Source organism: Melopsittacus undulatus, chromosome 6 (genome assembly GCF_012275295.1).
Source record: "Melopsittacus undulatus isolate bMelUnd1 chromosome 6, bMelUnd1.mat.Z, whole genome shotgun sequence".
NCBI classification, from domain to species: domain Eukaryota; kingdom Metazoa; phylum Chordata; class Aves; order Psittaciformes; family Psittaculidae; genus Melopsittacus; species Melopsittacus undulatus.
This window is the reverse complement of record NC_047532.1, coordinates 43,732,647-43,753,985: the sequence shown is the minus strand read 5'-3', so window position 1 is coordinate 43,753,985 and position 21,339 is coordinate 43,732,647. Positions and strand designations below refer to the sequence as shown.

The 21,339-nt window shown below is 44.2% G+C and overlaps 1 long non-coding RNA gene across 2 annotated transcripts; it reads left to right on the top strand.

Annotated features, from left to right (window-relative positions):
- Positions 1-1,999: 1,999 nt before the first annotated feature.
- On the top strand, positions 2,000-20,084 carry LOC115946157 (uncharacterized). 2 transcript variants are annotated; one of them, XR_004080270.2, is made up of 4 exons: positions 2,000-2,091; positions 2,286-2,686; positions 4,046-4,136; positions 19,893-20,084. It is a non-coding gene; the product is annotated as an uncharacterized lncRNA (long non-coding RNA). The 2 variants fall into 2 exon arrangements; XR_004080271.2 differs by lacking the exon at positions 19,893-20,084 and adding an exon at positions 16,365-18,966.
- Positions 20,085-21,339: the final 1,255 nt, after the last annotated feature.

The following is a 21,339-nucleotide window of genomic DNA, read 5'->3' as shown; positions in this document are numbered from 1 at the left end:
GAATGAACCCACCATGTTTAGGTAAAGCCTGACCTCCTGAAACACCTATCATCTGGGCTGTGTGGAGCCAGGTCCTGCTTTTTCACATGCTGTGTAGAAACCAAGCCTGTTTTTTCTCCACTACTATTGACAGTAGTTTTCCATTCACTAATTTTCTGAGGAATTCATGCAAAACTCCCAGAGAAATGACATATGAGAGAGGATGACCATTCCAGGTCTACTCAAATACTTTGCTTCAGTAACATGGCAAATTTTCATGCCCACTTCATTCCTCCTATGTCACCACATGAGAACTGGGAGGCTGACACAGTGCCCAGACCACTCTGCTTGCAGCACTTCTGCGTGAAGGGAAAGTAATAACAGTGCTGGGATGGGGAAAGGCCACATCCTGCACTTCCCCCATCCTTCCCAATCCAGTACCCAGCTTGTCCATATCCATCACCACAGGGCAATGGCCAGGAAAACCGCTGGGACAGGCAGATCATTTTTCACCAGGGGATTCAGTTCAGGCTCTGTCTACATCATCCCTGCAGTTTAATTTAATCGACAGAACATTAAACCATGTCACATTTCTATTAAAAATAAATGGTACAGACCAGACAGCTGACAGTCAGGCAGGAGGAAGGGTATTTTTTTCTTCATCCTCCTCTTTTAACTCTTCAAAGGCTGTTGGAGCCAGAGAAGCCAGTAACACAGAAAATGTCACTTTAAATTGAGGAGTTTATCACTTTCCTTCTCTTCCCTGCCCAGCCAGTGTCTGTCAGCACAACCCCATCACTCATTAATGATGAGGCAAGAGATGAGGCAGTACTTGGGTGATCTGACAGTTCAGGCTCTGGTTTTTACATATTGCCTGTAGCAGAACTTGTCAGATATTTTGGGTAGAAAGAGCAGAAATTAGTAAGGATCTGATTATAGCCGTAAAATGCACCCAACCCCAAAAGGACGCATAGCTGCTCCAGAAACCCCAAGCAGATATTTTAGGGCTCTCATGGACTCCAGGGCTGGTGAGACTGCTTCCAGCAGTAATAAACTCCTGCAATCTGATCTCAGCATATGCCCAGCCCCAGCAACTGTTTTATTTGGGCGAGGTGTGGAGGGCAGAAATTCCCTTTGTTTATGTTCACTCCCAATGGCAGGGTTGAGCAGAAACCCAGTAATTAAGGGCTGTTGTTAAATCTTAATTTTATCGCTGTCCCCTCAAGGGATTGGTGTGAGTGTGGTTTCCTGCACTCCTCAGGGTTTCTTCAGGGGAGAACAGCATTTTGAGGTCCCCAGGCTGTCATTGTATAGCTGTATTAGACAAAGCACTTAAAACTCTGCCTTTGTCAACCAGAAGAAGTGGAGGTGGATGGGAAATACAGGGACACCTTGTAAGCCAGTATTGCAGCACTGCAGCATCCACTCCTTTGCCCCTTGTAAGCCTGGTTGGTCTCCTCCTTGAAGTGTGGGCCTCAGAAAACAGAGGAATTTCTTGTTCCTTGCCTGAATTTTTCTTTATGCCTGATTTTTGATAGCACTCACAACAGTTCTGCATTTTTCTGTGTTTTTGCAATGGGCAAATGGGGATGGTTTCAGTCTGGTTTTGAAGCAGTCAGGGAGGGGATTTCTCCTCCCACACTTAGACCCCTAAAACTGGGAATATATGTCCTGGAAGCAGGATGATCTGACCCCAGGTACTTGTGAGACATGCATGTACACAGGGGAATGTCTTATGGCAGAGAGAAGCACACTGGACTGGCACCAAACTGTGCTCCAAGTTAGTTTGTGAGTGGTCACATCTCCAGCTGGAGACCAGACCAACCATGTAAAATGCAGAAAACGAAGCTCATCAGGTTTGTAAATCAAGATCAATACAAGGAGTTGTAAGACGAGGCTGTCCAAGCCAGAAACCTCACCCCTGACAGCCCAGCTTGGTCAACCCTTGATGACCCTGAGACAGCTAAGCCTCCATTTAATCATGAAACATCAGATCCTGCGTTCTCACTTGGTCATCCCAGCCAAGGCCAAACTGACACAAGGAATTATGCCAAGACTTGAGTGAAAATTTCTGTTTGCGGAGCTGACTGAGAGGCTGAGGGCACTGGAAAGGTGAGAGCCAGGGCTGACATGGAGCAGTGAAAAACTAGCAGCTTTTAGTGCTTCTTGTTTATTTTTTCCAGTTACTTGGAATGCCTTCTTTCAAGAATTTTTTTTCCTTTCTGTTTTGGGATTGCCTCTGATTGTTTCAATTTATTAACATTCAAAAATAAGGCGTATTTGTCTCTCTCCAATATTTTTCACAGGTGTTTTCATTCAAGTGCACCTGAAGAACCCAACCTGAATTAACCAGTCTGACTAGGCAGTTTTTAGATAAAAGCAAAGGCCAGGAGACATTTGTGTTTTTGCTGCTGCTCAGCAATGCCCACTGGGAACCTCATGCTGCTATTCACTGAAAGCAATAGGAAACAGTCCCAGAGAATTAGCCCCTGCTCTAGCTGGATCCCTCCTGCCCATTTATCAGAGGATGCCTGATGATATTAGCAACAGCTGAGCAGTACTGGTTCATCTCCTATGGTTTATATGCAACTACAGAAGAGGCAGCTCATGACCAGCCACTGCTGAAAGTGGTGCCTGCTCTGTCATGTTCATCCTTGCCATGCTGCCAGCACCCACCGGCAATGCCTTTCTTCGATCACAGGGAAAGGTAAGGAGCCATTTCACTTGATCTGAAGAAAGCTTTGAGACAGTTAACTGTAGCATATTAATTAACAAACTTCAGCACCAAGGCTCCTCTGATGCAGCTCTCACAGACTTTCAAAGCTGCTGTGCAGGAGGAGGGAGGGGACAGTAATTGTTGTGTATAAGGATGTTCATGTCTCTAGGTCCTTCACCATTATGGAAATATGGCACTGTAATCTGGACCACCAGCTGGGGTGGTGGTCTGGGGTGCTGGGAGGGGATGGAGCTAGAGTGAGCTGGGGCTGGGCATCCTCCACCCAAGCCAAGCCCCCACTTGCATTAACTTGCAGCCTGAGAAGGGGTTTCTTGCTATGGTTTGACTCTGAATTTTTAAGGATAGGAAAACTTGGGTGACTGCAATCCATCTGCAAAGTGCCTGCCCTGCTGCCCCACATCCCAGCTTGGCTGCATGCACATTTGCATCTTTCATGCTTCTGTGGTTCTGTGCTCCTGCAGAAACCTGAACTAAGGGAAAATGGGACAGTGGATTATAGCAAAGTCATCACTGCCCCAGTACATGGTGAGAGCAGGTCATGGAAATTGGGTCAGCTTCTTCTGGTGTAAATCAGCATTCCTTTGCTGAAGCCAGTGGAGATAAAAAAGTGCAAGAAAGACCCAAATTAGGTCAACCAGATACACAGCTCCTTTTATGCAGCAACCTAACCCTTTTCCTACTTCCCGCTATTCCTCTGCACAGCCAAGTAGGTCAGAAGGATCTCCTGTCAGGCAGCTGGATCCACTGAGGTAGCTCTGAAATATTCTCCAAATCAGCAGGGTATCAAGAAAAAGCAACCCTGTCCCCTCCTCCCACTGCAATCTCTCCAGCTGCTCATCTGAAGGGGAAATGGGATCTTGGGTGGGGGACTAAAGTACTCTCCAAAAAGCTCAGTCTGGGCTGAACAAGAGATAAACCTCATTTCTAAATATCCCATTAGTTGCACTTGCCATTTGTTTTTGCCATGGGCTGTGGTTGCAAGGGACATCACAGACACAGCAAGGAGCTGCTCTGGTGGACCCCAGCAGCCCCTCAGCCACCTGCACTGCCGCCTGGTCCCCAAGCAGCAGCACATGTTAATGCAGAGACCTGCAGCCTCCCAGTGGTGCTGATGCTGGGGTGAGTTTTCCTTCCCCAAATCAGTGCTAGGCTGGTTGGCAATGGCTCCTCTTTTTCTCTGCAGAGCCCTCTAATACACAAACTTCTATACAAGTTTTACATGCCTCCAGCTAGTGAGACCAAAACAACCACATAACTCCCACTGGAAAGGAAGCATAATTGAAGCAAACAGGAAATAAAATTATTAGTGAAACTATTTTCATTCACCAGGAGCCATGCAAAAAGGTAATTCTGAAGCTGGAGAAACTCTTCAGATGACCGTGGTGGAGTCAGTGGAGCAGCACAGGAAGCACTAACATGGGTGAGAAATGGTCTTGAATCACTGAACACATTGTCTGAGCTGTAATGATTTTGTGATTGTGACTGAGAACTTTCTGCCTGACTCATAAAATAAATAAGGGTCCTGGAGCACCATGGCTCTGTACCAGCAGCCAAGGAGATGAAATCATGAGACTGAAACCCAGAGCTGCTCCCAAGTTTGGCACCTCCCCTTTGCGGTGAGGAATGAAAACCCTGTGCCAAGTCAGTCACAAATTATAAACAGTCCCAGAAATGGCAATGTCTTCTCCCCTCAGCCTTTTTCAATCTTCTCTTTTTCTCCTCTTAAATTGCTCTGCATCTTGTGTTTGCCTTATCTCAATATCGACGTGGAGTCTCTAGCTGTCTTCAGACCATCTGCAGTAGGTGACTAACATGTGTTAGCACCAGTTCTTCCACCGGGTGCCTATGGAGCTGGGATGTGACAGGCTGGATAGTCTGAATTGCTTATCACATTGAGATGTTATTGTAGTCACAACACCTACATGAGTGATAGTAGCAGACAGAATTTGGTCCAACAGCACTAAAAATGAATAATACTAATTTCTACAATTATTTACCACTCACAGGCAAATTAGTCATCTCTTTGCCATACCTGAGACAGTAGATGCCACAAAATACCTTCAGTGCCATCTAGCTACTAAGCTACATGAAGAGATGAATTTGCAAGTAGCGCTAATTGCCATAAGGCTCATCAGTAGCATGATGTCCTGTTGCACCAGCTGATGCTCTGCCCTCAGGAGCCTAATCAGGATGGTCATGTAAGCCACAAAGATAATTTGCAATCATAAAAAATTCTGCTTTAAATGGATGTTTATCTAAAGTATGACAAAATGAATTCCTCAGAATGAAGGCTAAATAACTACCTTCACACACCCCAAACCCACAGGATATTTGTATAGGCACTCAGTATCACCAGCCTCTTTGAGCCATTTGCCAAGAACAAGCAACAGCATTATTTAGCTTTTGTTTCATGAAGATGTATAGAAGCTATGAAAAATATCACCCTTACTGTCTACCCATCTTGGGTTTCATGCCATGTCTTCAGAATTACATGGACTCATTTTACTAGCAACAACTTTATTGACCATCTATGATGACTGCACCCATGATGTATGTCCACACTACAGCCAAACATATGTTCTGACAGGCTGGTGGCAGGCTGGGAAGAGGGTGGCTACCGAGTGGTATGGCCAACCTGTACCTTTCCCTGGGTAACTCACACTGAATCATCAGTGCATGGAACTGAAAATTGTGGCCACCAATCAGCCATGTAAAACATGCAGAAATGGAAAGATGAACAGAGGGAACACAGCCAGGGCTCCATCAAGCTCTTGACACAACAAGGAGCAGCTGCAAGTGGCAGAGGAATGAGCTGGTGTTTTGTTTTGTCCTCCTCTGGCCCAGATCATGGACCATTGCCACACACTCTGATGTGTCTTGGACCGTGCTAAAAGCTAAGAAAAGCAAAGCACAATTAATTTCAAAATGATGTTGTTTTTATAACATATTGTACTTTGGTGTGGTTATTCCATCTACAGTGTAATTTGTCCAGATAAAACCTGTCTAGAAATGACTTTACAGTCTAGGTATTATACTGATAGAGGATACATTCACACATGTTTATGCTCCCAGTATCACAGCAGTGCTTGGCCAAGGATCAGCTCCACAGATGGAGCAGGCAAGTGCCCCTGCCCAATCTTCAGGTCTGATCCTGCTCTGGGTGCATGCTCATGACAAGCTGAAATCTGTCCCACCAACAAGAGCACAAGGATAATCCCTGGCTGTGATGACAATGCACCTCTGGCAGCAAAGCCAAACCTGCTAATGGCAGCAGGACATGTGTCAGAAGGGATCAGTGCCTGTCAGAGCACAGAGAGGACTTTCATGTCCTGTTTGGATGTTCTCACTGCCTTAATGCTGAAGAATTTATCCAGGCAAGACCAGATTATTTCCAGGAGCAGTGTTGGCAATTTCACGGAGACCAGGCCAGCTTCTACCAGTTAGCAATATGTAAAGCCAGTCAGTGCAAAAGTTTTTAGAGCATATAAGTAATTGAAATTAGTGCTGAGGAAGGTATTTATCTTCTTATGGATGGACCTTGGCTGTGTGAAGTGGGTCTTAAAAGGAGCATCTGTGTGGCACACCCAAGAGACTTTTAGTCAATACTTAAAGCTTTCACTGTTAAAAGCACTTCCTAGCATGGGAAAAGCTGGTAGTTGAAGCAGAGAAGGGCTGCAGCCCTCAGGTGTCTCTCTGAGCTGGAATTACCATACAGACATTTAAAAATGAGACTGGCGCTCGAACCTGACACCACATCTCAATCCAAGCTGTGCTGATTTACACCAGCCAGAAACAGAGCTGACCTGCAGGGCCAAATCTGCCCCATGGCTATACCCAGGCATCTGCGGTGATTTAAAAGCTCTGTCAGTGTCAGTCACCAGTGGGTCTCATTGAAAGCCAGATTTATCTTGTAATCTGCACTAGGAGGCGTAAACTGCTACTGCTGCTCCCATGTGAAATAAATCAGCCCAACGCAGCTAGAGCTGGTAGCTACGAGGGCCAGCCCTTGCACTGATTTATATGCCCTTATGCTACAGGCAGTGGTGGCCAAATGCCAGCCTTTCACCTACGTGGTTGATACCTCAAGTTAACATCAGAGGGATTCTGAGAGTAGGATGGCACCAGGGGTCACTGTGGGGACTGCAAGCTCTTTGGGGGCTGGAACAGGCGTTTTGGTCAGGCTGCTGGTCCCTGTGCCGGAGTTGCCCCTTGCCATGATGGTGTGAGCAAGAACAAGGGCTCCTGTGAGTATGAGAGGCATTGCTGTCCTGCCTGGGGAGGAGACCCCACTTTGCTTGGCGAAGCTTGCAGGAATGTATGAGCACATGGGATTATCTCAACATTTAAGCTCACAGTTATTTTAGGCATCCTTCTCTGATATAGAAACACAGGCTGACAAAACTCAGGAAGAAAGATAGTAGTATAATAACCACCCAAATGTAGTCACAGGGAATATATGCCTTCAATTCTTCACATCCCTACTGTGAGCTTATTATTTCAGCATCTCTCCCCTTTGGGATTTTTTCTTATCACATAAAATACTGTTCTTTTTTTTTTTTTTTTCAGTCCTGCACAGTGCAAACCTCCACCATCCCATTGCTGCCTTGGCACACAGCAAAACCCACATGACACGGGTGACTGTTGAAGTCCACCCTGCAAAGGGACTACAGGATTTTGGGGGTGCATTATAAAAATGGTGATTTCCACCAGTCCAACTGGGGCCACATAGCCAGAGTGAGGATGATGCTGTTTGCCTGATCATGAGAGGTGGGCTGGTGGAAACCCATGAAAGCCCACACTGCTAAAACAAGTCTTCAAGAGTTGTGCTGGAGTCTGTGCATTCCTTGGTGTCGAGTGAAGCCACAGGGGTTTGGCAGAGTATTCGCAGCTATGCCTGGTCCCTCCACAAATAGTGTTGGTAATTTCAGGGAGTTAAATAATATCCTAGCACTGCCAAAAGCCACATCGATTATCAACAGTATAAGTTATCAAGTAAAAGCCCTTTCCACAGCTGAGTGGCCAGATTGTCAAGCATGCAAAGGGTAGTAGCTAAAATTGATTGCAGCTCACGTGGATAATTTCTACCAGAATTATGTTATTGTCTCAAACCAGTAATGCATAATGTACGGCTGTGCATCTCCGCAACAAACATTTTACATTTAATTTAGAAATCTCTGAGTCTTTAGAAAAGTTCTCATTATGTTGCAAAGACCTTTGTGGAGTCAGCAATAGTAGAGTCTTTAAAAAAAAATTAATGATGAAAGGAATCAGATGGATGCAAAATACCTGAGCTGGGAATGGGAGTGGGAGCTCAGTCCTGCTCAGCAGCCTGCCTTGCATGCTATCCTGCATGGGTCAGCACACCCCACGGGGACCTGGCCATGCTGCCTTTGGCACCCGAACTGTGCTGCTGCACCAGGACACTCCATGTACTTTCAGGGAAGAGAGAAAGGGGCAATTTATTGGGGCAGTTCAGCCAGTCTAACATTTAAATCATTTCAGGGTTGCCTTCATCTCTGTACTGGCTGCAGAGGTGGTAAAGATCCTGGAGCAGATGCATGGAAGGCAGAAACATCACAGAGGGGAGAGGACCTAAGGAAAAAGTGGAGGTCTGTGCTCTGCTCTGAATTCTTGTGCAACAGGCTAGTAGCAACAGAGGAAAAATCAGTATGTCTGATCCTGAAGCTCTTGCATATGTTTAACTTCCATGGCAGTTAAATCCCTGTGCTTGTAACCCAGCTGGAATTGGCAACTAGGTAGAGTTGCACCCAACATACACCCAAGGTGGTTCCCATTGGTGCTTGATATGAGCTGTGGGCTGGTACACAGGGACATCTGTAGTCACTGCATTTTACAGGAGTGAGATTCACCCCATTCTGCATAAGTCACTCTCCTCCATGGGTTCACTCATCTCTCCTTGCCACTACACAATAACCCTTTGCATTTCCCAGAGATCATTTTCCTTCAGTAGCTTACCATGGCTCCAATGTGGGCAACACCACCACAAGGGAGCAGGCAAATGGATTTTGTTGCTCAGGTCCTTCATTTGAGCTGTTTGTGCTGACTGCAGATCCTCTGCTAGCCACTGCTTAGCTGGATGCGTGACTTTGTCCAAAACACTGAGCTCAGTGCTTGATTCAACATGAAAACCATCTTCAGTTGGGAACACAGGTCTGAATAACCTACGTGATTGTTTTGTCATCTAGAAATGGGATGATCAAAATGCTGTTTGCAGGTAAAGCCGCAGAATGTGGTCGGTGGTGTTGTAGAGTGCTCAGTAGACCCATAGGAAACCACAGGTCCCTGAAAGGAGTGTGCATTGGCCAGTCAGCAGAAGCAGTCTACAAACATGAACTTTATTATTTCTTACATTCACATACCTTCTAAACTGCTCTCTTTTTTTCTTCCCCCACATTTTATATACTTTAATTTCACTTGGCAATCTTTCCCCTCCATGGACAGCAAAGGTTTTAGAAGCTTTAGGATAATAAAGCATTGGGAAAAAGAAAAGCAATGGGGTTTTCAAGTACTGCACAGCATTTCATGGTGGCAATGTGGAGATAAAAGTGCTATTTCTAGCTCCAATGCTACTCAGCCCTGGGACCTTTTCCACCTGCATAGAGGAGCTCAGGCTGCCACCCTCTTTGCAAAGGCACTTACTGTCCATCAAAGTACCTCATGCAGCACGAAAGAGGCATTTTCATTATGAATGTGAGGAACTGGAGATCTTTGTCATTATCTAAACATTAGCAGATTTAATATTAATTGTTCTCAGATTTTTGTCCAACAGCTTGACAAAAAAGCCAGTCAATATTTAGCTCAGCCAAGGCATGCTATTAAGAGGGATTTTACTAAAGCTGTATTACAGGAAAAACCTGTAGATATGATAGTGATTTCAGACTTCAGTGGATATTACTGGGAAACAGAGTGGCATATGCACTTTCCAGCTACTATCAGCTACTAAGAACACAACACAATTTACTCTTGAGATGTACACTTAGCTTTGGGTTAAAAATAAATAAAGAAAGGAAAGAAAAGCATAGTTATTTTATGTGTTTAGCTGACTGGCATACTTGCTGACTTGGCAAGAAAGCCAAAACAGAAGGGTTGATCCAGTTTAGCCCCTTGGCACAGGACTGTGTCTGCTGGCCTCTCTTATGAGGGTCTGCCCAGCTGAGAGGGGAAGATTGCAGCCTGGGCCTGAGCCTTCTGCTGTTATTAATTATGATCACAATCAGTGTGGTACGTGAGTCAGCAGGAACCTGTCTGGCTGTGGGAGAAAAGGCAGTGTCGTGGAAATGAGTCCAGCAACAAGGCTTCCTCTATCACCTGGGAGATCACCCTGGCCATCCCAGCAGCCCCACCAGCAGTGCAGACAGTTGCCTGGGACAGTGATGCCTGACCTGCCTGGCATGTGGATTTGGTGTCATAATAAAGTCATCAGTATCAGTTCCAGTTCTCAGCAGGAATGCCATGGAGGATGCCTGGCTTTGGGGCACTGTGACACAGGAGACCCTCATCACTGGGTCTCCTAGGGATGGAGGCATTGTGCGGACCACCCTCAACGTCCAGCATGCTCAAAGCAGGGATTTTGGTGGCCCTTGTCTCTGATTTGGGCAATCAAAGTGTGAGTGTTGTGTGCCCTCTTACAGCCTTCCTGAATCAGCAGGGTTGGGAGCATTGTGGGGACGAGGCTCTGCAAGGGGAGGGGATGGAGAAGAAAACACAGACATGAGGGTGTTCACATGTGTGTGTGGCTGTTCAGGCACAAACTTCATGTGCTCGCTTTATTTATTCTGTGAAGTATAAAACCACATGGAAAATGTTTGAGGTTATCTGAATGTTGAACTAAGTTAATCTCTCCTAAACAAATTATCTACTTCTGACTAATCTCGAAGAAACTTGAGCTTTTATGACCATGCTTCCTTTACAATCATCAGTGAATTTTATATTATAAACTGACAGGACTTAATTTTCAGAGAAAGATACCTCCTGTGCATTTTGTGGGTTTGGTTTAGCAGCAGGAAGACAATACCAAATAATTTGAGTCATAATAATTAATGAGGATATTCTGGAGTTTATAGTCGTATCACACTGCCCATCATGAGTCCCCTTTGGGGTTTTTTTTCACTGTTAACAAACACAAAGGTTGTATTTCCTTACACCCAGTAATTGTCTCCACGTTCATGCTAACTTTACAGAGATGCACTGCTTTTTAAAACCCATGAAAGGCCTTGACCTTTAAAATTCAATTTCAAATGGTAAAAATCCCCTGGCCACTGTAGGCGCTGGGGACAAGCTAATGTGTTATGTTCTGTAACTCTGTTTTGAGTACTGGCTTGACCTGTAAGTGTTCTAGATACAGTCTAACTAAAATGGGCTTTATTATTTTCCATTAGTGCCTGCCACATGAAAATCAACTGGCAGTCCACAGGGGAAATAAAAGTATATTCCTCCTGTAGACAACATCTGCTGCAAATGTAAACGGACCCTTTCCCAGCCCCCTCCTTCATTCCGTTTCCTTCCAGCCCTCTGATGGGATCGCATTTCCCAAGATTTGTGCTTTGGATGTAAGAGCAGAAGATGCTCCTCTGCTCCACAAGACCTGATGCTGTGGTAGGGTGATGCTTCATCCAACCCCTGGCCCAGGAGCTGGTTGACAAGATGCACTGCTGTCATGCCAAACCATGGCAGCACAAAGGAATGCATCTGAGTGGTGTTTCCCATATTTGCAGTCAGACTCACTGAGACTAGGAACTTTACTTTTTCTCTATGCTAGGCACAGTCATGTTGCTGTGCAGACCTGCTCATCCCAAGTACACCCAGTGTCGCATGAGCACATGGCTTCTTGCAGGCACCATGGGCTGATGGTATGCCTGTCCCAGACCCATAATGGCGCTCTCCCAATAAGGACACCACGCAGCCACAGCCCGACCCTGCCTCGTGCTGTCTCTCCATCCCAGGAGAATCATGTCCCCTTGGGCTCTGCTTCTACGCAGCTTTTTCTGCCCCTCCCCAGAGAGTGCTTCCCAGCAGTGCCCACCAAGCTCATTTGCCCTCCTTTCATTTCTTCAAACTTCACTTTCTTCTTAAGGCAAATTATTCAATTAAAAAAAATCCCCCAGCATTAAAACCTGCCTCACGTCGTCTTGTCTCAGTAAAACAATGACATTTTTCCCTCTTTGATGCTCAGATCTAGCTCTGCAGGAAATTTTAGTATCTTTCATCTCTCTCCTGGTTTGAAGATAAATGGTCCTTGGACTCTTCTGGACCTGCATAAATCACAAATGCAATCTACTAAGAGATCTGCCTGTGGCACTGACTTAAGATGGAATTGAAAAGGACAGACAAAAATATCCATAGAGCTTACTCAAGGAGTAACAGAGCTAGGGTAATCCAGCGTCTTATCCTTTCAAAAAGCACAACCACAGCCTGGAGAAGAGGATAATGGTGGGACCATGGCACTGGGGGACAATGGTCCTGGAATGCCATCCTCGGAGCTACCAAGGATCACTGAGGGAACCACAAAACTGGGTGACTTCTGAGGAAATGGGACTCACTCCCAAAGACAAACAAGCCCTGGCACATCCACCCAGGTCACTAAATTCAGTCCTGGATGTCAGATGCATGTGACAAAATCCCATTCCTAATTACATCCAGCTCCTCCTGGAACTTGGTGGGGGTTGCCCTGCAATCAATCTCCGAGCAAGAGACTGAGGCCAGAGGTGTGTTACTTCTGGGGACTCAGGTTTGGGGTTTAGAAGAGGCAACATATCTTATACTGCAGACTGATTTCAGCCTTTGCTGAGATTTTATATGCAGGATGGACAAATTCAAATGGTTGCTGCTCTGTCAGTCTCAGCATCATTTTTACTACTCTCAGAAACTCCCCCTGATGATCTAATGGGACAGAGGTGACAATTAAAGCACTAGAAACTTGATTTGGGAATGGGGTTACAGCCTCCAGGCAAGACCTCTCCTTCTTGGAAACTTTATTAAAACCATAGGGAAAGAACAGCAACACGTGGCCTGGGGAAAAGCAGGTGGTTAATCTCACATCTCCTCACTTGAAGCTGATTTGGCCAAAGTTGAGCAGGGAGCATGTGTGGAAAATATCCTGTACCCTGAGCTTGCTCGAGAGGTGACTATAGGGTGGGCAATGGTGGCCAGCTCACAAGCTGACAGAGCAAACATGGCTTCAGCTGAACCTGGAGTAAAGCAAAACCCCTGTTGCATGGAAGTTGGGTGCTAATGAGAGCATGGTCCTTGTTTCCAGGCCTGTGTCCCAGTGTGCTGGTGAGTTAACAGCTGCAGAGAACGCTGCTCCAGTAGCCGCCAGTGCAGCAAGCAACTGCTCCTGGGTGACTTGTGCTTTTTCGCGGGTGGGACTGTGGGCAGAAGAGCTATTTTTGTGTCTCCCCTTGCTTTCACCCTATTGCAACAGGATACCGCAAGCCCCATCAGCTCTAAGCAAAGCATGTGGCATTGCTAATGTAAAGCACTGCATGTTTGCAGGCAAGCAGATGGGGTTTCTCACTTCTTTTTTTCTTAAGCAAATTTTTAAAGCCGTATTAGCCAATTAGTTGTGTTGCTCATTGGTCCTTTTAACTTGAGGACATCTGCTGAGATCATTCAGGTAGTGTTGCTCCCCATTAACACAGGCATTATCTTGAAACTGGAGTTAACACAGATGCCCATGTCACTCTGTTTCCTCCAGTATGATACAGCACTTCATGATCCTGTTTCTAGTCATAAGACTTCAATCCAGAGCAAAAGATTTTGGTGTATACACATACCTAGGTCATAAAATAGCTTTTAACAATAAAGCATTGACACCCAGAACAGTGATCACCCTACTGGTAAGTCAGCAAGTAGCACATGTGACAGCTGCGACATAGGCACACATGGCATTAGGCATAACAATTTATGCCCCCTAGCCTTGCTCCATCTCTCTTGGCATTGCATGAGCATCCCTCACCTTCCCATCCACATTATTTAGCTCCAAACACCTTCTTTTAAGAAGTAGAGAAAGAAGAGTCAGAATGTTTCATGAGAAGTGTTTCTTGGAATAATTCTCTTTTTTTTCCATCATGGACCTGCAAAGAGAAGCAGCATCTCTTTTCTGAGCTGTAAGCCCTTACGAGACAACAAAATCAATATTTTAAAGCTCTTCATGCAAGTCTAGGGATTCCCATGCTAGGGTACCTCTACCTAAGCTTGTGAAAATCAGGATTGATTTTCACAGCTGCTTGGGTTATTCCTCTTCTCTTTTCTGACTCGAAAAAGCATGGAAGTGTTTGTGTGGCATTTTCCACATGTGGAATTACTGATCTAATTTTGGTTTCTTCTATCCTTTTATTTGGGTACAGCCAAATAACAGCTTCCCGTCCCATTGTATTTGTAAGAAATGACAAAGGGATGTCAGACAGGAATGAAACTTTGTGAGCAGGAGGAGGACTGTCAGAGTAAATGCCTTTGACTTAGTCAAAGTCTTCCATGAACCCCCATGGTGGCCCCTGCTCTGTTTCAGTGAGAGCAGCCCACAGGGTGCCACAGGAGGTGCAGCAGGACAGGGGTGTTAACCTAGAGACAGGGTCAGAGTCATGCACTTGGATCTTTTTCACAAACCAAGTGTCTTGATTTGGCTTAAATTTCTTTTTTCTTTGGGTGATTTTCAATGAGAAAAACACTGCTAGACTTCAGGGCTTACTGAATTGCTCATGGGAATGAGTGGTAGTAGAGTTCAACAACTGGTCCAGGAGGCTTAGCTACTGGCCAATACCAACTTTCTTGCTCAGATGGTTAGGTGGGTATTTTCAGAGCTGGAGGAATACAGACCCAGCCTTCATCCCACATCCAGTTGTGTGTCTGTCATTTATCACACAAATCTCTGTGGGCCCTAGGGTGCACGTTTATTAAAATGTCCTTTTTCCCTAACTCTAGAGGATGGGTTACAAAACATACTGAAATTTGTTTTCCACTCTTTAGGGCTTCCAGAACTTTGTGCTCATTTATCTTGTGTTATTTTTCTTTCTATTTGTGGTTTTGAGGTCATGGCTCCAGAAATGTTAACTCTTCAAGTGAAGTTCAGAGCCAAACCCAAATTCCTCTTGGAGGAAATACCAAAATTTCTACTGATGCCCCACAGCTGAAAAACATGGACATGAATGCACAGTAACTGATCTATCTCTCTGACCAAAAGGTACCTCAGCGAAGTTATGTACTCACGAAAAATGCTTTTGTGATAGTGTTGGATGAATAGCACGAACAAACACAAACTTTCCCACAAATATTTTCTTGTCTTAAATTAATCTGCTGGCTCTGCATATGGCTTGCCAGAGTTTATTTTCCACAAGTATTCCAAGGAAAGCTTGTTGTCAAGAATAAACATAAAAATCAGTCAAGGTAATGTCAAAGGAAAATAGTTTTGAAGGTCCATTTTAAGGCCAGCAACCCTAAAACCCTACTATTTTCATGCCTTTGGACTTATCAGCCCCAAAGAAAGGGCAGCATTCCCCTTGGAGGATGCCAGGCTTGGGGACGTGGCTCTAAGGCATGAGTCAGATTCTCATGTCCCCTCTGCTCTGGGGAAGATGTTGATTAACCAGTGACAACTGGAGAACTGACTGTATTTCCATGGTCAGAGGAAAAGAACTCTAGAAATGCTTTTCCCCACTCACTGCTTTTGCATTATGTGAGGGCAGGAGAATCAGGGATCTCATCTCCTACCTCTTCCCTGGATGCAGATGACAACTCAGCACTGAAGTCTCATGTGGCACTGCAGCCACAGGATGCAACAAGGATCCTGAATATGCAAGTTTGGGTGTATGGCCTGGCTGCACCCCAGTTTTACTCTTCCTGGTTTCAGCAGAAAGGCAGTGGTGTGTAAGCCTGGCAACAAGCTCCTCTTCCTTTCCGTGGACACTTATGAGACCAAGATTCTGCTGGAGCAGGCTGCAACAGGAATCCACCAGGCAGTTTATATATAGCCTGAGAGAATCAAGTAATATTATTTTAAGTTCATGACCTAGTCTTCATATTCCTTATAGCAAGCACAAGGCAGCTCAAGTCAGACTTGTACTGTGAGTGCAAGACTGGGGGCATCTTCTATCTTTTGTGCTTGAGCTATGGAGTAGATCCCAGGCAAAGCCACACAGTACACTGAACTTGAACTGCAAAACTGGGCTGCTGGGGCTGCATCTTCCAGCTCACTGCAGAGTCCGATATCTTCAAGTGTGGCTTTTGAATCAGAATATAATTTCTGAAATTCTCAAAACCAAAGGGAAGATAAATCAAAGTATTTAATTTTTGTTGAGACTTCATTATTTTCTAAGATAATAATAAGTAATAAACAATAAGACTGGAAAGCCAAGCAAGCATGGAAAAAAATATTCACAGTGTTTGTTGAGCTGGAAAGTTTCAATTTCACTTCTAATTCACCACTGCCAACAGGCCTCTGTTACACTTGCACAATCAGGAAATGAAATAATTTCTCATGACGTACTTCAATATTGGGCAGTACAAGCTGGCTACACAGACCTGGACAGGACAAAGCACTGCAGAATCAAAAGATTCTTCTCTGATTCCACCTTCCCATGGGGCTGTTTGCAAGTCTCCTTGCTGAATGTGTTTTTTCCTCCTCCTTTAGGCTGCTGGGTACATTCAAACTGGAAATCTTCTGGAAAAAGCCCCGTGGCCTCACATTGCCATTGCCACTAATGCTACAGAAGAGCCATGCAAATAGTTTCAGAAGCAGACATAACAAGGTGGAAGTAAAAATCACAATCATTTTTGCAGAAACACTTCTTGAAGGCATTTTAACAACTCCTTTGGTTTTAACATCTTTTTTAAAAAAAGTTAAACAGCACAAAAATTACTCATTGGGCTTAGAAAAAAGAATGACTCTAGCAAAACATGATCACAAGTTGTGATATTAGCAACCACCCCTTCAACACTATGGTTACGTAGGCATTGAATGAGAAGGCAGAAGGGTATGTTTGTAAAGGAAACCAGTTTTTCATAGGTTACTCCCTGACAGTGGGAGACCACAGACTGAGAAGAGCTGACTACCCTTCCGGTAGCAGTAATGCATTTACACTATTAATAGCAAGAAAGAAAAACACTGGCTGATTTTCTTTGCATCATAATCTGATAACCCCTGCATTAACCTTGCTGGACACAGATCTGTTAACTTTTACCATGCTTCTCCGATTAAACTATTGAAGTCTGAGACAGAAATAGCTACCCACAGCTGTTATGAATTGATACATCCCCTGATGATGCTTGGCGCTGCCTGCAGAAAAAAAAAAAGTTTCTTATTTTATTCTTTGCCATGAAGTTAACCTTTTTATTATCTTTTTTTACTATTTTGAATATTCTTTCATTGCAAAGTTATTCCATTAGACTGCTCTCCCATTTGCTTTGCTTGGAAAGGAACACAGACTATTTGAGTATGCTCCACAAAGGTAACTTCATACCTGATACTTTTGTTTTAGAAAGAGGAAGGGTGGAGGGCACTTGCAGGGCTGCGTGGCCATACGTGCATGAAGTTACACTGGAGTATATATTGCACTTTCAATGCATGCTCCAATAAGCAACAAATCCTTAGATGTCCTCTGCCCAGCTGGTAACGACAGAAAGAAGGATAGAGCCACTTGAGGCCAATGTTCTGCAAATGCCTGCTCACATGCAGTAACAGCCACAGTTTTAGTGCATGCTCAGAATGGAAATCCTCAAATCTGCAAACAGCAGAAAAATGGCAAAATCCCCAAATCTGCAAAGCCACTTCTGCAAACTGGTTTATGTATGTACTGAGCAAACATAAATTTTCAGAAACACATTAAGTGATCCTTCCTGTAGCTGTTTAGGACTCCTGAGGACTTATCATCACAGCTGAAGGACATTTAAGCACTGGTTGAATGTCACATTTGCAAAGTAAAGCTTTCATATATCTTTTTGAGCCTGCTTGAAAAGTTGTCTTAATTACCAACAGTCAGATGATGTCCTTGGACATAAAGCATGATTACAGAAAACAAAGTATGGGAGTGATAACAGTGACAGCAAAAAACCATACAAACTGCTGATTCAGTGGCAAAAGCATTTCTACAGTACAAATGATGCAGCCCACCTGCCAGGATCATTTGGACAGCCCTTAGCAATGGGACATCCAGACACAAGGCACTTGCCCACAACCTTCAAGGGACTACAAAACACCCAAAGCTGCCCATTCATGAGGCCAGTAGTGGCACTTTGGGAAGCTACATCATTGCAGGGCACCAATCCACCCCAGGTCCACATACCCTACTTGTGCAGCTGTGTCCTGTACTGTCTGCAGCAGGCTCCCCCATGGTGGGAAGCCACCAGGCACACAGTTGCTTTGCCAATCAACACAAAACCAGCCACATCTTCCACACACAAATGGGCCGGCATGTAATACTGATGGGGCTTGGTTTTCTTTCCCATAATCTCCAGTGTTGCCTTGATTCAGAATAAATGAAAGCATGTTGTGTCTCCAAAAGCTCCAAATAACTTGTGTGTTCTCATCTTATGCACTTTACTCTGTGTGTTAGTCTTCTGTTTGCCCTGCATCTAGAGGAGAGATTACAAGTTGCACCATCAGCAACAAAACAAGGTCTAAGCCAAAAGCAAGGATCCGAGTCATCCACTTGGGAGAGTATTTTAGCCATATATCACTGTTTGTTTCCAGGCAAACCAGTACAGTTATGCAACATAAATTCTTCTAAAGCATTTGGGACTTCAGTTCAATTTAAAATCCTGTAGGTTTTATGGTCAGAGTGAGTGATTACTAAATGTGTGCATACAAACAATGACTTGGGAAGAAGCAAGTGTGGAGGATTAAAGGGCATATGGAGCCTCAAGCACACACTGGGCAAGCTGTGGCCAGACTGTACCAGAGGATGTGAGATCTAAAGAACCCGACTCAGAAGGTGGGTTATAATATTTACAGCTCCCAATCAGTTTTTCTCTCCCAGTGCAGTGAGTGTTTTCTGTGAGTACAAGGCCTGATTGCAATCTCCTGCAAGGGCATTTCCACAGGCTTCTTTAGAGCCGGGTGACTTTGCCTAGATTAACTACTGATTTATGCTATCCTAAATGTGGATGAAGATCTGATCTATTTAAAAACAAGACTCACAGCAGGAATAGAGGGAGACATTAAAATGTCTCAAATCTGAGTATTTTGTCACTCCAAAGTGTTAAGCCAGAGGTATAAATTAAGCTGCCTATTCACCCTTGGGTAAGGACATGGAGGTGGTGGGGACTTGGCCCTGGCATTGAGGCCCTTTGACTCCTCACTCGTAGTTTTCATGGAGCTGCAGGGAAATCACGGCCATTGCTGAGATGCTTTTACCACTACTCTCAGCCTCCTTTCTCATCCAAGGCAGGGTACTGCATGTGGGTTTTGTCCCTTTGACCTCACAGGGTGACAAAGACCCCTTTCTTACCTTCCTTTTCCTTTGCTTTTATTAATAAATGGAAAACAAATTCCCCCTTCAAGAACAAAATCCATGCGATATGTTCATGTGTGAGCAAGACGCAAAGCCCAGCTGTGTAAGCTTGAAAGTTGCATCCACATCCAAAGAGATCAGCACCTGAGCTGAACACCAGCAAGACCTGTTCAGTGCCAGGTGTAGCTGCTGGTCCAGAGGCCAGTGGGGCAGGAGGCAAATGGAAGGAAGCACAGACCTATCCTGTCCCTGAAGCTCAGCCTCAGCACTCACCAGCACTGCCTGCTGAAGGAAAACCATTCACAGTTATTAAAATATTACCAGGAGCAGGATGAAAGAAATCATTACTTCAGGACTTGCGAAGAAAACCAAATCATCAAGAATAGGGTTTTTTATCACCATCTTCATCATTGCTATTTGAAGACCCAGTGCTCGCTGTTGTACTGTTATGCGAGACTCAGACACCACCAATACAAATGAGGTCTTGGTCTTTGTAAACTGCAGTCCTTGGCGAGAGAACCAGGAGGTAGAAATGCAACAAGGAGAAAGCAAAGAAAAAACCTGCAAACATGCTTTCTTTAAAATTACCCTCATGATTTTGGGAGCCCTTGCAAACAAGTCAGTGTTTACAATGCTAGCTAATTATTTATTTATTTCTCCTTCTGTATAAAGCAGTGGAGTCAACAGTATTTTTTTTCTCTCTTTTTTAGGGGAATATACAGACAGATATGTTGTGTTCATTTTTTACTTGCACAGATGTAAACTCCACTAAAGCTGGGGGACTTATTGACAGTGATACTGAGGCAATCCAAGGCCAAGCTGTGACCTATTGATTTCCCTGGGCCTGCACAGGAAGCATGTAGCTCATTGCAGAACACAGTCTTTGTTTGTTTTGTTTATTACCCAATATGTAACAATGTGGAATAAAGAAAAACGCCGAATGGCAGAAATGCCTGAGGATTTCTCTTTAATTGAAATCAGGACTGGGAACATATTTGTAAATCAAGAGCAGTCAGCCTTTGATAAAATTTACTGCTTTTGCAAAGTTTGCCTTCAAACGGGGTTTAGTTTTTATCTTTTGTCTCTCGCATTGGCCCAGCTAAATAATATTTAACAATTTCTCTGAGGTGGCTATATGCTGCTCAACAGTCTAAAAACTTCCAGGTAAAACAGATGCGGGGCAGGATTCTTATATATTCTAAAGCTGTGAATAGTATTTGAGTAAAATCATATTATATAATACAATATATAAATCATATAATATACAGTTATTAGAGATACTCCTGATATCAGTCCAACTCTCTATTTTTAAAAAGCTGGATGCTCTTCCAAATCAGGATTTTGGTTCAGTCCATTAAGAACCTACAGGCTTTCCTTGTAAAATTATGACCTAGATCTGAATTTTACTTAAGTTTGATGATGCTTTAGATTAACTATAATTCAGAGCCCTATAATTGCAATGCAGAATGCAGGCAACAGAAAGCACATAACCACCAGCAGTTTGGCTCCAGCCACAGCCCTAAGAGCACTTCAGGCCACTGATAAATGAGTGCCAACCACAGTAAGCAGAAGAAATACCTAAGCTCTGATGTCCTAATTAAAGTACCTTCATTGCCCACATTGGAGCACCCCGTGTGTTGTGAAACATCCAAACAACAGTTCTGCTCAGCAAAAGATTTCACAACGGGACTTTCCTTCTTCAGCTGTATTTTTCCAAACTCACTTTTTCAGAGGCTCTTGTTTCAGTGTGTTTATTGGATTGAGATCTCATAATTATTTGTAACAAAAGGGTTTGTCCTTCCAGCCTATTGTAAATGCGTAGCACAGCAAACACTAAGTTAGCAGCAGTAGGCTGCAAGATGATAAGGCTATTACGATTAATGCAAAAAATTTGAATTCTTCTGTAGCCTCCCTCCAGTAACCCATTTGTGTATGTGTGTGGCTGGGAAGGAAAAGAAAGGGCTCTTATGCTCCAGGATAATAGTGAATGCTACTGAAGAGGAAAAAAGGAAAACACTCTTCATCCCTAGCAGGAAGATAATTGATCTATAGTCTGCACAAAACTGGTTTCAAAGCAGCCAGTAGCTACACAGAAGAGTGTGTAGCTAACCAGAGCCCAACCTAGTCTGTCAAACAAAAGCTTTATAGGGACACTAG